Below are 13,788 nucleotides of genomic sequence, written 5' to 3' on the forward strand. Positions count from 1 at the left end.
TGTAACATTTGTAATTATGGGCTAATGAAAATACAAAGTTAGTTGTCTATTACTATGCATTCTTAAAATCACATAATTAAGGGGAAAAATAATTGGTAAATAAAAATGATTAATATTAAATTAAGAGATTTTCAACCTTATCCATATTTGTAATCTAGTTTTTTAACTCCTATATCCTCACATCCATTTCAATTTTTAACTTTATGTTTGAATTTTTATTTTTAATTATAAGTTTTTCTAACTCAAGGTTACATTTATAACCAATTACTTTAAAAGTTACAAAATGTGAATCTCATAGTTATACACTTTAGTTTTGAGATGTGTTCATATTTTCCAGTTTCTCTTTTTTATTTATTTATATTCATTCATTTAAATGTTGTGTATGTTTATTGCAGTAATTCTCATTTCATAATTTCCCCCAATTTAGTTAAAGGGATCGGTTCCACTTTTAGGTTTGAATTGTTTTATTTATTTTCGATTTCCACCCCCTTGAGGAGTTTGTACAGATGATAACTTGTTTTTTAGCAAAAATTAGTACTTCTTTTATTAAGCCCACACTCAATGAAAAAAAATGCTCAAGGGATATTTACATTCATTTTCCATACAACTATTCCTTGAAAGCAAGATTGAGAGGTGGACCCAAAACTTTTTTTATCAAAAAAAATATTATAGATGAGCTACATATTGGATATAGGTGACAAACTGATCCAGTTGGATATTGGTCACCACCCATCAATTCCACTTGGAACCCCACCATTGTTTCTTTTAGTTTTTTAGTTTCCTTATTTGTAGCATAATTTACTATTTTTGGTAGTTTTCTAGGCCGTGAACTTCCAAAGGCATTTTGATGCCCTAAATGATGTGTTTTGGGAAAACTAGGAGCAACATGGGTCCTTCAACTGTTTTTGTTCATCCCAAAGTTGTAGTTCTCAGATAGATCTTTCTAACAAGGTATTGTGCACATCAAACAGAGATCGTATGCCAAAGTTATGACCCCAAGAAGTTGATGTACCAATTTACACAAAACGGGGCCCATAGTTTGGCGCTTCATCTCCTACGGTTAGGGTTCTGGATGTTTAGGGTTTTCCATTGTTTCTCAACAATAAATAGGCCTTTGAGCCTCATTGTAAGACAATTCAAAGGCATGTAGCCGCCACATCTCTCCTTAGAGATAAGCTACCATCACCTGAGCTAGCTTATTTCCATTTCTATTTGTAAGCATATTTCAGTATTTTACATTAATGAAATGAAGTAAAAATGTAAACTTTGAAATGGGACTGATACTGTTACCCGTTTCGTAGAGATAGCAAAAAATTGACTCGATTTTGAGAAGGGGCGATGCAGAACACACATATTTTTTTTAGTGCATAGTTTTTGGCACTTTAAATAACCGATATGATTACTCGTTACGTAGGGGTAGTAAAAATGTGACCGGATTTTGAAAAGTGGTGATGCAGAATACACTTCTTTTTATTCGAAGCATATATTTGACACTTTAAATTTTCTTATGTATCAAATATAAATATTTGTTTTTAAATGTTAGTGATTTTCATATTGATTTTGAAACGTGTTGATGCAACATACTTTTTTTTAGAGGACTTATTTTTCACACTTTAAAATTTATTATGTCCAATTTTTTTTGAAATTATGATTACTTAAAAAAAATATTAAAGCAATATATAAAAAAAGATAAAAAAATGTTAAAAAAAAAAGTTATCTCATAAACCATAAAAGAATTTGGAAAAACAAAAAACAAAAACCAAAATTTTAAAATATATATATATATATATATATATATATATATATATATAAAATTAAGTAAGTAAAAATAGAAAAATTAAAAAAAACATGAAAAAAAAAGTAAAAAAATTAAAAAATTAAAAACAAACTAGATTAAAAAAAAAAAAATTAACCAAAAAAAATTAAAAAACTAGTAAAATTAATATTAAAAACATTAAAAAAAAGAGTAAAAAAACAAAAATAAACTGAAATTATTAAAAAAAAAAATCAAAAAATATGAGAATTATGTATATATATATATATATATATATATCTTCCAATTGAAAAAATAAATAAATTAAAGTTTAAAAAGAAATATGTATTTTTTATTTAAAAGAAAAAAAAAATTACCCCCACTTTTGCTCGGTCGCCTGTGGTGGCGGGGCTCTTCGCGAAGGGTCTGCATGTAGACCCTTCACCTAGGGTTGTGCCACCAGGGCAGTCGGGCGGCGGAGACGAAATTCCCGAAATCACCTGTCCGTTGCATAGTCGTTGCAGACCCTCAACCCAGGGCTCCGCAACCATGGGTAGCTGGGTGGCAGTGAGGGTAAATTTTTTTTTTAAATAAAAAAATTGTTTAAAATTTTTATTTTTTTTTATTTTTTAGTTTTTAAATAAAAAGTGTAGGGCTTAATAAAAGATATTTAAAAAAAAAATACATATTTGTTTTAAAACTTTAAATGTTTTTTATTTTTATTTTTTTTAATTTGAAAAGATATATATATTTTTTAAATTTTCATTTTTGTTTATTTGTTTTTTTTATAATTTGAGTTTATTTTAGTGTTTTTTTTTTTCAAGTTTTTAATATTAATTTTACCAGTGTTTTTTTTGGGTTAATTTTCTATTTTTTTTTAATCTAGTTTGTTTTTAACTTTAATTTTTTACTTTTTCTAGTTTTTGTTAATATATTTTTTAATTTTTCTATTTTTATTTACTTAAATTTAGATATATTTTTTTTTTTTTTTTTTTTTTCCAAATTCTTTTATGGTTTATGAGATTTATTATTATTACTATTATTATTATTATTATTATTACATTTCCCTTTTGTCCTTTTTATATATATTTTTATATTTGTTTTTTTAATTAATCAACATTTTAATCTTAATTTTAGTAGTTTTTAATTTTTTGTTTTTTTGGTTAATTTTCTATCTTTTTGTTTAAATCTAGTTTTTTTTTTTTTTAATTTTCATTTTTTTTTAGTTCTTTGTTAACGTTTTTTTAAATTTTTCTATTTTTACCTACTCAATTTTATAGTTTATTTTAATTTTTTTTCTTTTCCATATTTTTGTTTTTTTTTGTTTTGCCAATTTCTTTTTTTATGGTTTACAAGATATTTTTTTTTTTAAATATGTTTTTCTTACTATTTATAATTTCTAAGTGTTTTTTTTTTTAGTTTTTGAATTCTTATCTTTTATAGGTTAATTTTTTTTTTGTTTACATTTTTATAATTGATTTTTTTTATGTTTGATTTTTTTTTTGTCTTTTTTTTATATTTGATTTTTTTTTGTTTTCTATTTTTATTTCATGTTTTGTTTTTAGTATATATTTTAATTTATGTTTTGTTTTTTTTTTTTCTTTTACTTTTTTTGTTTTTTGTTTTGTGTTTTTTCATTGTTTTAATTATTTTATTTTATTTTATGTTTTCATTATTCTTTTGAAATTTTAATATTTTTCAGGGTCATGATAAATATTTTATGCCATTATTTCAAAATGTTGAAATTTTACCGTTGAAAAAAAAAGGTGTTATCCCAGCATCAACACTTTTCGTTTTGAGGGTGTTTTCTTGTACAAAACTTACCATTGAAAAAAAGTGTTATTCGAACATCAACACTTTTTGTTTTGAGGGTGTTTTCTGGACAATTTTTGCACAAAAAATTGGTTTTCACTGCCATTTTTTAAACATGTTGAAAATATACCGTAGAAAGAAAACAGTGTTATTCCAGCATCAACAACTTTCTTTTTTAACACTATTTTTGATGTTTTTATGGGGTTTTTTGGCCATAGTTCCCATTTTGAGTTTATAGTTCCCGTTTCAAAGTTTACATTGTGAAGTATTATTTCTGCCGCATCTCTATATTTATGGTTATTTCTATAATTTGTTACGTTCTTGTTTAAATCTGGATTAGTGGTATCAGATCGATCTGCTCGTTCCCTGTTTTTCTTTGCATGTCCCCAACAAGGATGAGATATAAGGAGTTAGGGCTTGAACTGGTCGAACCTTTGCAAGGCTAGCCTCGCAAATTCCAACAGCCTCCCATGGAGGATTAGAAAAAAGATGAGGGGGTAGGAGATCCTATCAAAATATTGCCCGAAGAGGCCCTCGAGCGACAAAGGAACACAATGATGGACAACTTTGCCCAGATCCTTCAGCAGCTACCCAGGGGCGACACATCTACTTCCAATAGCTACTCTGGAAGTGCCACACCCTTTAAGGTACAAGTTAACTTTGACATTCCCATATTTAAGGGTCATATAGATGCAAACGTTGTAGATAAATGGTTAAATTTGCTAGAAGGGTATTTTTCTGTTCATGATTTTTCGAGCTGGGAAAAGATTACTTTTGCTCTTCTCAAATTTGACCCCCACGTCAAGGACTGGTGGGAAACCTACTATGAGCAGAAGGATGGAAGCATGACCTCACTTTTTCAGCCGCACCCACTTGGAATTCGTTCCAGAATCCCATTAAGGAGCAGTACTACCCCTGTCACAAGCTATGAGGACAAATACATAAAGTGGACCATGCTGCAGGATGGAAGGGACCAAGATGTACTGGAGTTTACAAATCTTTTTCATACCCTTTGCACAAAGTTGGGTATCAAGGATTTTGAGCTGCATTTAGTACTCAAATACCGCGGCTACCTACATAGGTATATCCAGGACGAGATGGAGTTCCTCGACATCTCCTTGCTTGGCACAGCATGCCGATACACTATCAAGATAAAGCAGAAGTTTAAAAAGAAGAAGTAAGACGTTGGATCTACAAATCTGAAGTAAGGGAAAGGTGCCCCTAAACCGCTAAACAAAGGACAAAGCCAAGGTGGGGTGGCCCAGGACAACCTGCCAAAGCTGTAAGCAAAGAACAACATCGCAAAGCCAAAGAAGGACACGGTAAAGTGGTGTGAGTTCCATAAGAGCTCCACTCACAACACAAGTGAGTGTTGGGCCAAGCAGTCATCGGTGGCTGAGCTAAAGTTTTCGAAATCATATGCATGTTCAAACTCTGAGTCAGGACCTGATAAGGGGAATGACAAAGGGACGCAGATTATCGATGCAGAGCCTAATGCCACCATTGCCATCACAAGGATCTGGAAGGAGGAACCCAAAGATCCAAAGGAGGAGAAGCGCCTCTTCCACTCCCAGATGTGGGTAAAGGGTTCCAAAAGAACCTCATTTCAGCAGAGGTCATGAAGCGGCTCGGCTTACCGACCACAACACATCTATAACCATACACCATTGGGTGGCTTCACCAAGGATGGGATCTTTGCATGAGCTAGTAGTGTCACCTTGCATACATCAAGCCCTTCACAGATGAGGTATTGTGTGACGTTGCTCCCCTTGATGTTTGTGATGTATTATTAGGCCAACCATACTTGTGGAAGCGACATGCTATATATGAGTCAAGGCCTCGTGCTGTTATTGTTACTTTGGGAAATAAGTTGTACAGGATACCGAAGGTAGTACCGCCTACCACCATCTCTTTGGTTACTGCAAAACAATGCAATAGACTCATTTCCAAAACGAGGAAATTTATTTTCCTGATGATATGCCCTCGAGGAAAAAAGAAGACAGTGGCCATGATCTCCAGACAAGGCCCCTCCGAACGACAACTGCAAATGGACAAGGTCGTGGACGAGTACGAGGACATATTCACCTCCCTCGCAGGGGTTCCTTTGCACTGTCAGGTCAAGCACTCCATCGATCTGACCCGAGGTGCACTGTTGCCCAATGGACCAATCTATCAGCACTCTACTCTAGAGAATGATGAAATCAAGAGGTAGATTTAGGAGCTGCTATAGGAAGGTCACATCCAACTAAGTTCATTGCCCTGTGGGAGCTCGATCGTGTTGGTATAGAAGAAGGATGGGACTTGGAGACTCTGTAATGACTATCGGGTACTGAACAAGATCACTGTCCGAAATAAGTACCCAATACCATTGATTGATGACCTTCTGGACCAAATGAAGGGGGAGAAATATTTCAGCAAGATTTATTTGAAATCAGGATATCCCCAGGTACCAATCAAACCCTCTGATGTGTGGAAGACTACCTTTAAAGCTAATGATGGCCTTTTTGAATGGTTGGTTATGCCTGAATGCTCTTGCAACCTTCATGAAGCTAATGGATGACATCTTGTGGCCATTCACCAACTCATTTGTAGTGGTATACTTGGATGACATCGTGATCTTCAACCAGAGTTGGGAAGAAAACCTCCACCACATCCGACAGGTTCTCCAAACACTACTGCAACACAAGTTATGTGCTAATTTGGAGAAATGCACTTTTTGCATGACCCAAGTTTAGTATCTGGGACACATTATTGATGAACAAGGGGTGAATGTGGATCCAGCCAAGATCCAAGTCATTCGAGATTGGCCATCTCCAACCACATTGACAGAGCTCCGTAGCTTTCTAGGTCTTGCAAACTTCTACCGCAGGTTCGTGTTGGGATTTTCTCATATCTCTTGGCACTTGAGTCAAGTCACCAAGCGAGGAGTGAAAGCAAAATTCTTTTGGTTTGAATCTCAACAAAGGACATTCACAGAGTTGAAACATTGCCTCTGCTCAGCACCAGTGCTTGCATTACCAAACTTGAAACAACCATTCGAGATCGAGACAGATGCCTCTGACTATGCTATTGAGGCAGTCCTTACTCAACATGGGCATCTAGTGGCATATCACAGTGAGGCACTTTCAAACACAGTTTGGAAGTATCCCACTTATGACAAAGAGATGTATTCCATTGTGCAGGCCTACCAACAATGGAAGCATTACATTTTGGGGAAGGAAACAGTCATCCACACAGACCACCGACCCCTATATTTCATACAGACGCAAGGGAAGTTGCAGAATTATCGTCATCAAAAGTGATGCACATACCTACAATAGTTCCATTTGAATATCAAGTATAAGAAGGGAAGCACCAATAATGTTGCAGATTGCCTTAGTTGACCATCGATCATGGGGTTAACCACCGTGCTTAACTCTTGTGGGCATGAGACTTTTGATTGGCCACTTCTCTACAAAAGTGATCCAGAATTTGACCACACATGCTAGGCACTCTTGGAGGGTCAGCATGTTCCAGATTTTCACCTCCAGGATGCCCTGTTATGCCACCTGGGTCACCTTTGTGTTCCTTCAAGTGAACGTGCCAAGATGTTTTGGGAAGCACACTACAATCAGGTTGTTGGACATTTCGGGGTCGAGAAAATAGTGGCAGTACTACAAAAGTATTTCTATTGGCTGAATCTTCTACAGGATGTCAGGAAGTACATCAAATCCTGCATTGTCGGCACCATTACCAAACCGACCATCAAAAATCAAGGCATCTGTATTCCGCTACCTACCCCTAGTCGACCTTGGGAATCCATCTCCATGGATTACATGTCAGGCCTTCCTTCTACTAAGCATAGAAATGACTAGGTTTTTTTGGTCATCGACAGGTTATCAAAGATGGCCATTATGGCGAATTGTAAGAAGAATATCATAGCCGAAGCCACTGCTAAACTCTTCTTTGAATGAGTGTAGGTACACTTTGGGATCCCACAGTCTATCATCTCAGATCGTGACAACATGTTCCTTAGTACATTTTGATCTAGTCTCTAGTCGATGCTGGACACCAAACTCACTAAGTCCACAACCTTCCATCCCCAAACTGATGGCCAGACAAAGGTTGTCAATAGGATCATCATACACATTCTGTGCATGTACAACTCAAAGCATCCACACACATGGGATGAGATCCTCCCCTATGTTCAGCACAACTATAACCAGGCTCTCCACAACTCGACTGGCCACAACCCTTTTTAGGTGGGCTTTGGATTCCAGCCACTGTGTCCCATTTGTGTGGCCATGCCATTTGCAACTATACAGGCAGAGTCAGCTCATGTCTAGTCCGAAACAGATAAGGAAAACAACTTCATGGAGCACATCCAACATATCTACCAGCAGGTCCATGACATTATGGGGAAATCAAATGCCAAGTACAAGCAGCGACATGATCAACATTGGGTGCCACACAAGTTTTAGGTGGCAAACAAAGTCTAGTTGCATTTGCAAAAGGAACGCCTTACCGGAGCCTATCGAAAACTTAAACCACTCCGATATGGTCCTTACACCATTACCAAGGATGTGGGAGACAATGCATTTGAGCTCAGCATTCCCCCATTCATTGGCCTGCACCCAGTGTTCAATGTGGATGGCCTTCGGCCATACTTTCCACCATTACTAAACACATCCGACATTGTAGAACAACTCACACCACTAGAGTTAAATCCAAATTTCATGGAACAAGCTGCAAATGATCAAATCAAGGACACACAGATCAAGCACAATCGCTAGTAGAAGATCCAACTATATCTAGTTTTCAAAGTAGGCCAACTTCTTCACCAGGGCAAGTGGCTCACCAGGGACCAAGTTCAACAGAAGTTTCCTCATCTCATGGAGGAACTCAATTTAATGGGGAACATTGCTTCCTAAGGGGGGAGAAATTATCCATGTGGATATTGGTGGCCACCCGCTGATTCCACTTGGACCCCCACCATTTTTTCTTTTAGTTTTTCAGTTTCCTTATTTTGAGCATAATTTACTATTTTTGGAAGTTTTTCGGGTCCTGGACTTCTGGAGCCATTTTAAGGCCCTAAATGATGTTTTTTGGGAAACACTAGGAGCAACATGGGTCTGTCAACTGATGTTTCTTATCCAAAATTTTTATCCCTTGGATATATCTTTCTAACGAGGTATTTTGCGTGTCAAATGGAGATCGTATACCAAAGTTATGACCCCGTGAAGTTGATGTACCAATTTACCCAAAACGAGGCCCATAGTTTGGCACCTCATCTCTAGGGTTTGGGTTTTGGATTTTTAGGGTTTTCCATTGTTTCTCAACAATAAATAGGCCTTCAAGTCTCATTGTAAGATAGTTCAAAGGCATGTAGCCACCACATCTCTCTTCAGAGATAAGCTACCATCACCCGAGCTAGTTTATTTCCATTTCAGTTTGTAAGCATATTTCAGTATTTTACATTAACGAAATGAAGTATTATTTTTGTTGCATCTCTGTGTTTATGGTTATCTCTATAATTTGTTGCATTCCTCTTTAAATCTAGATCACAAACATATAGCTTGTAATAATGACCCAATAAAAGGATATATTTATAGTAGGTATTCATGGACTAGATAGAGAAAGGTCAATAGTGTGGGGCCTTTTGAGTTCATTTAACAAGTTTCCATGAGGGATATTGGAAGCACTATTTTCTGAGCATTGAATTTCCCCTACTGCTAACTATATTTTCCTGTCACTTTTAAGCCTACATAGGGCATCCATTTCATCATATTGTCTCTAGAATTTTGCCTCTAAATATTGAAGTTATTCAATAAGGAAGATAATTGTATTTGGTTGTTGGTGTAATTTCCAGTTAAAATCCATGTTTTCAAGATGTAAATGTTCTATACTCTAATGATCCATACTTCCAATAATGATGTCATTTATAGCAACTGCTAATAAGGCGTATGTGCTCTAAATTTCCAATTTTTTTTTTGCATCTCCTCTCGCAATAATAAAGGGACCACATCATCAAAACTTAAATTAGTTACATTATTTCCTATGTCTATGCCTAGTCTATCCAACAAGTTTGATAAAGAAAATAATAAAATGATACAATTATCTCCTCTAGAAATGTTAGTGTCAACAAAACAAACTGCCTTACCATAGTATTGAAGGAATTGAAGGAAGAACACCTCTAATTTTTATCACTAATCAACTTCATTTATTATAATACAATATCTAGGATCCCACAACATCCAAAACCCCTAATCATTTGATCCATATTAGATTACAACCTTGATTCCTTAACTAGAATTAGAAAACCATGGGTAGCATTACTTTAAAACAATGTAACTTTACATTTTTAAGACAACTTTAATGACTTTATTTCCCGATATGGTGTTTTCTCTCAGGTAAAAGATCTCATTTATATATATCTCCCTTCACATAGCCCTTTTTTTAATATTTCGGGGAGTATAATCATGCATGGTGGTATTTCATATTATTATCACTATTTATGGCATGCATGAATGGATATTTCACTTAAACACATATGCTTATCCATTTTCAATTTGTTTGTTACTTTCACATAAATATTTTTTTATTAAATAGTTGATCAAATAAAAAATATTGGAAAAATAGTTTGATTATTTGATAGTAATTATTTTTTTCTTCACTTCAAAAACTTTTACAAATTTATTTCATAAAATTTGAGCCGATGAAACTTGAGCTTGTATAGAGGACGAGTTTGGAAGCTTCAAGTGATAAATCAAGGATTTTTTGCAATGTAGTGAGAAAAGCATAGCACAAAAGCCAATAAAATAGGAAAGATATATAAATTATTTTTAGGATTTATAGACAAATCCCACTCTTTCTTTCTCCATATTATTGTTACATATAATAACAACTTGCTACTTTACAATGCCCCTTATTTAATATGATCATATTCATTGAGCATAATACGAATCATTGTGGTACAAAATCAAATTATTTGATGTGATCACCATGATCATTAAACTTATTACAAAAGATAACCCGAAACAATAATAATAATAATAATTTGATTTGGTGCATGGAAGTTTATTTTACAAACTATTTCAATCTTCTATTATGAAAATGACATGGTTTCCTTTCTTAAGGCCATCTAATGGAAAATTTTCTTGCCCGCATGAAACAAAATTGGCCCACATGAAAAACAACTATCTCACAACTTAACATAGGTTATCAAGATGTTGGAGTTGGTGTAACACCCCTATATTTTCTACTTTTAATGTTGAATATTTTTAGACATGCACCTATTATTGGATCGAATGCCTATGGGAGCCATGTTTATACTTTTGTGATTATGTAATTAGTTTAAGAATTTTTAATATAATAAATAAATTATTTGGAAAAAACTCAAGAAAAATTAATAGAGTTAGAATATATCTTTCCATGTTGGGAAAACATTGTTGGTGGTCAGGGCCACATGATGGACCTTCCCTCAAATCTCCTAAAAAAATCCAGGAGAAAAATAATTATAAAGAATTGATTTAACACAATTGGAGAGGAAGATTGTGTTAGATCACTTAGTAGGAGAAAGATACTAAGTAGGATGGAATAAGGCATCATGGAAGAAAAAGGAAAGCTTTAAAGAAAAAGGGAAATATTATTTTTCGAAAGAAAGAAAAAGCCCTAGGCAAAAAGGTTGGCAAACCTTAATGTAGGACACTACTAAAAATCTGCTGGCAAGAAATATATAAAATGAACCACCTAGGAATCAAAGGGGTTGTTGATTCTAGCAGGAAGAAGATCTTAGCTCGGTGGGAATTAGAAGAGGCAGTTCATGGTTAGGAGGAATGTGTTTGTTCTTGAGTGTTTTCGAAAGCAGTAATTATGGTTAGATTCTAGATGATGTTCATCATCAATATTGCATGGTATATATTATGTAGGTTGCATATGGATGACTGAAATGCATGCCTTTGACATAATTATATGATCAACCCTAGATGTTTAGCATAAAGACTCTTTATTCAGTTAATGTTAAGAATATATAGATTTTCTTAGGGACACATGGAAAAATAATGGATGTTATGATTATAAGTAGAATATGAAATTTTATTTATGCATGCTAGAAAAAATAAAAGATTATGTAAATACCATAGTTCTATATGAGTAAATATGCGTTACAAATCATCATAAATTCATAGAATATAACTTTCATATCAATGATGTCCACATAGTTATAAGAGTTGGAGAAGAGTATAAAACATAGTTGGGTTGTTATTATTAAATGTATATTGGTATGGACAAAACTAGATTTGCCTGTCTAATTATATATATCTATTAACCTTGTTAAACGATGTTTCCTTCTAAGCATGTACGAGAAGAAGCACTTACAGATAGGAGAGGTAATTGAAATGCGAATATTATGGCTATTTAGACGTAACCTTGAATACTTTTCCATGAGTTAGCCATGAAGAGAAGTCACATATAGAACAAATTTATGCTAACACTACATATATGTGAAATGTTACGCCAAGGTTTCTTATTCGAGATAATTGTTAAAGGCGATGGGATTCACATATTCTCGTAAGACATTAAATTAGTAACCATTTAACCATAACAGGATGTCTCTCCTGGTTTTACATAGGAGTAATTAATTTGCAGATGTCAAGCTTAATGGGTTGGGTATTAACTATAAGGAATCAAGTTATCAAGTTTGTAAACATTAAGCAAGATAAACTAGTTTTTTTGTAAAAGTCATGCTAATATAAGTATGGCTCGAGCTTAAACATTTTACCCATTAAATTATACATTGAATCTTAACATATATCAATTGTTCAAGAATTCACATGGGTGAGTCCTAATGAATGCAAAGGTGTTGCCCTTGTGATTAGATAAATGATCAAGCTAGACAGATTAATTCAAGGAAGGTAGAGAAAACCACAAGGTACGAAATAACACAATTACTCAAACATTATTTACAATCACATATTGATAATTGAGCTCAACCACAAGCTAGGATAGTTAAAGGTTGAATCATGTGTAATTCCATACAATCTTATAAGTATAAATATAAGGATGCTAAATAGTTAAAGTAAACATTGAGTTCTAATTTAGTTACTTAAAAATAAGTGTTGTAAAGAAAAAAATAGAAGTGTTGTAAATAAGAGATAGTACAAGTTATCAAAGGTTTTTTTAATTTTTAGAAGTTTAAGCTGCTTCATGAGAAGATAAAAGAAAACAAAAAACCAAAATGATAGAATCGACCTAAGATGAATCTTTACGAGGTAATTCGAAAGAAAATGAAAATTGATCAAAACCCATAACTTTGGTAAAATCCATAACATTGGTAATGGACCACCACCCTTATCTCTGAGGAGTATTATAGGTATACAAGGTTAGTCATGCAAAATAGGTTATCACTTCTAATTCAAAGTTATCATATCTAAAAACTGCTTGGGGGAGGGGGGAGGGGGAAAGAAAATGGTACATAAATAAAAAAATTCAAGCCCAGTAGCGAAAACCATCCCTTTGACTGATAGCATCCAACCCTAACCCCCTTATTTATATAATAGGGTCGATTCATAGTTATAGTTAGTTAAAGAGTCAATAAAGCCCATATTAATAATTGTAAGTGGTTGAACCACATTTAAAGAATGGGAGCACAGTTAGTTGCAAATGGGCCATGGTATTAGATAGATGGTATTAATAAGAACCATGGTACTGACCCATGGTATTACATGTATGAATCATATATAAATGATAGAGACTCCCCTTGAGGAGTGTCATGTCTTATTTTGTAATTGAGCCTAGCTCTATTGGAGGTTGCTCCCTCGAAGAGGCAAGTGAACATTTCTTTCCTTTCTGAATAATAAAATACATGTTGTTATTTCTTATTGTTTTGTGTTCTGGATATATTTCTTCGCATATTTGGTATTCTGGTATCTTATCGTAGGTCAAGAGCATAACAAGTGGTATCAAAGCACTTTCCAGGGCTAGTGGGATCTCCATTTTTAGCAGATTTTTTTTTTTGGATAGAGACGTGTTCTGGCATCTTTAAAGCATGGGATCAATCATTGAGTGCATAAACCTACGGATTTGGGTAGACATGCATGTAGGAAATACAAGAGGTGGTCATGCTTTTTGGACTCCCTTGTAACCCCTGTGGGTACAAGGGAGTCTTCCAAGTATCCTCTGGGTATATCGAAAGCCCCCTAGGCTCTCTTGTAACCTTGCCATAGATAAACCGTCCACCATCTTGC

Source organism: Pinus tabuliformis, chromosome 8 (genome assembly GCF_031772625.1).
Source record: "Pinus tabuliformis cultivar Carrire ecotype Pingquan chromosome 8, CPIR1, whole genome shotgun sequence".
NCBI lineage: Eukaryota > Viridiplantae > Streptophyta > Pinopsida > Pinales > Pinaceae > Pinus > Pinus tabuliformis.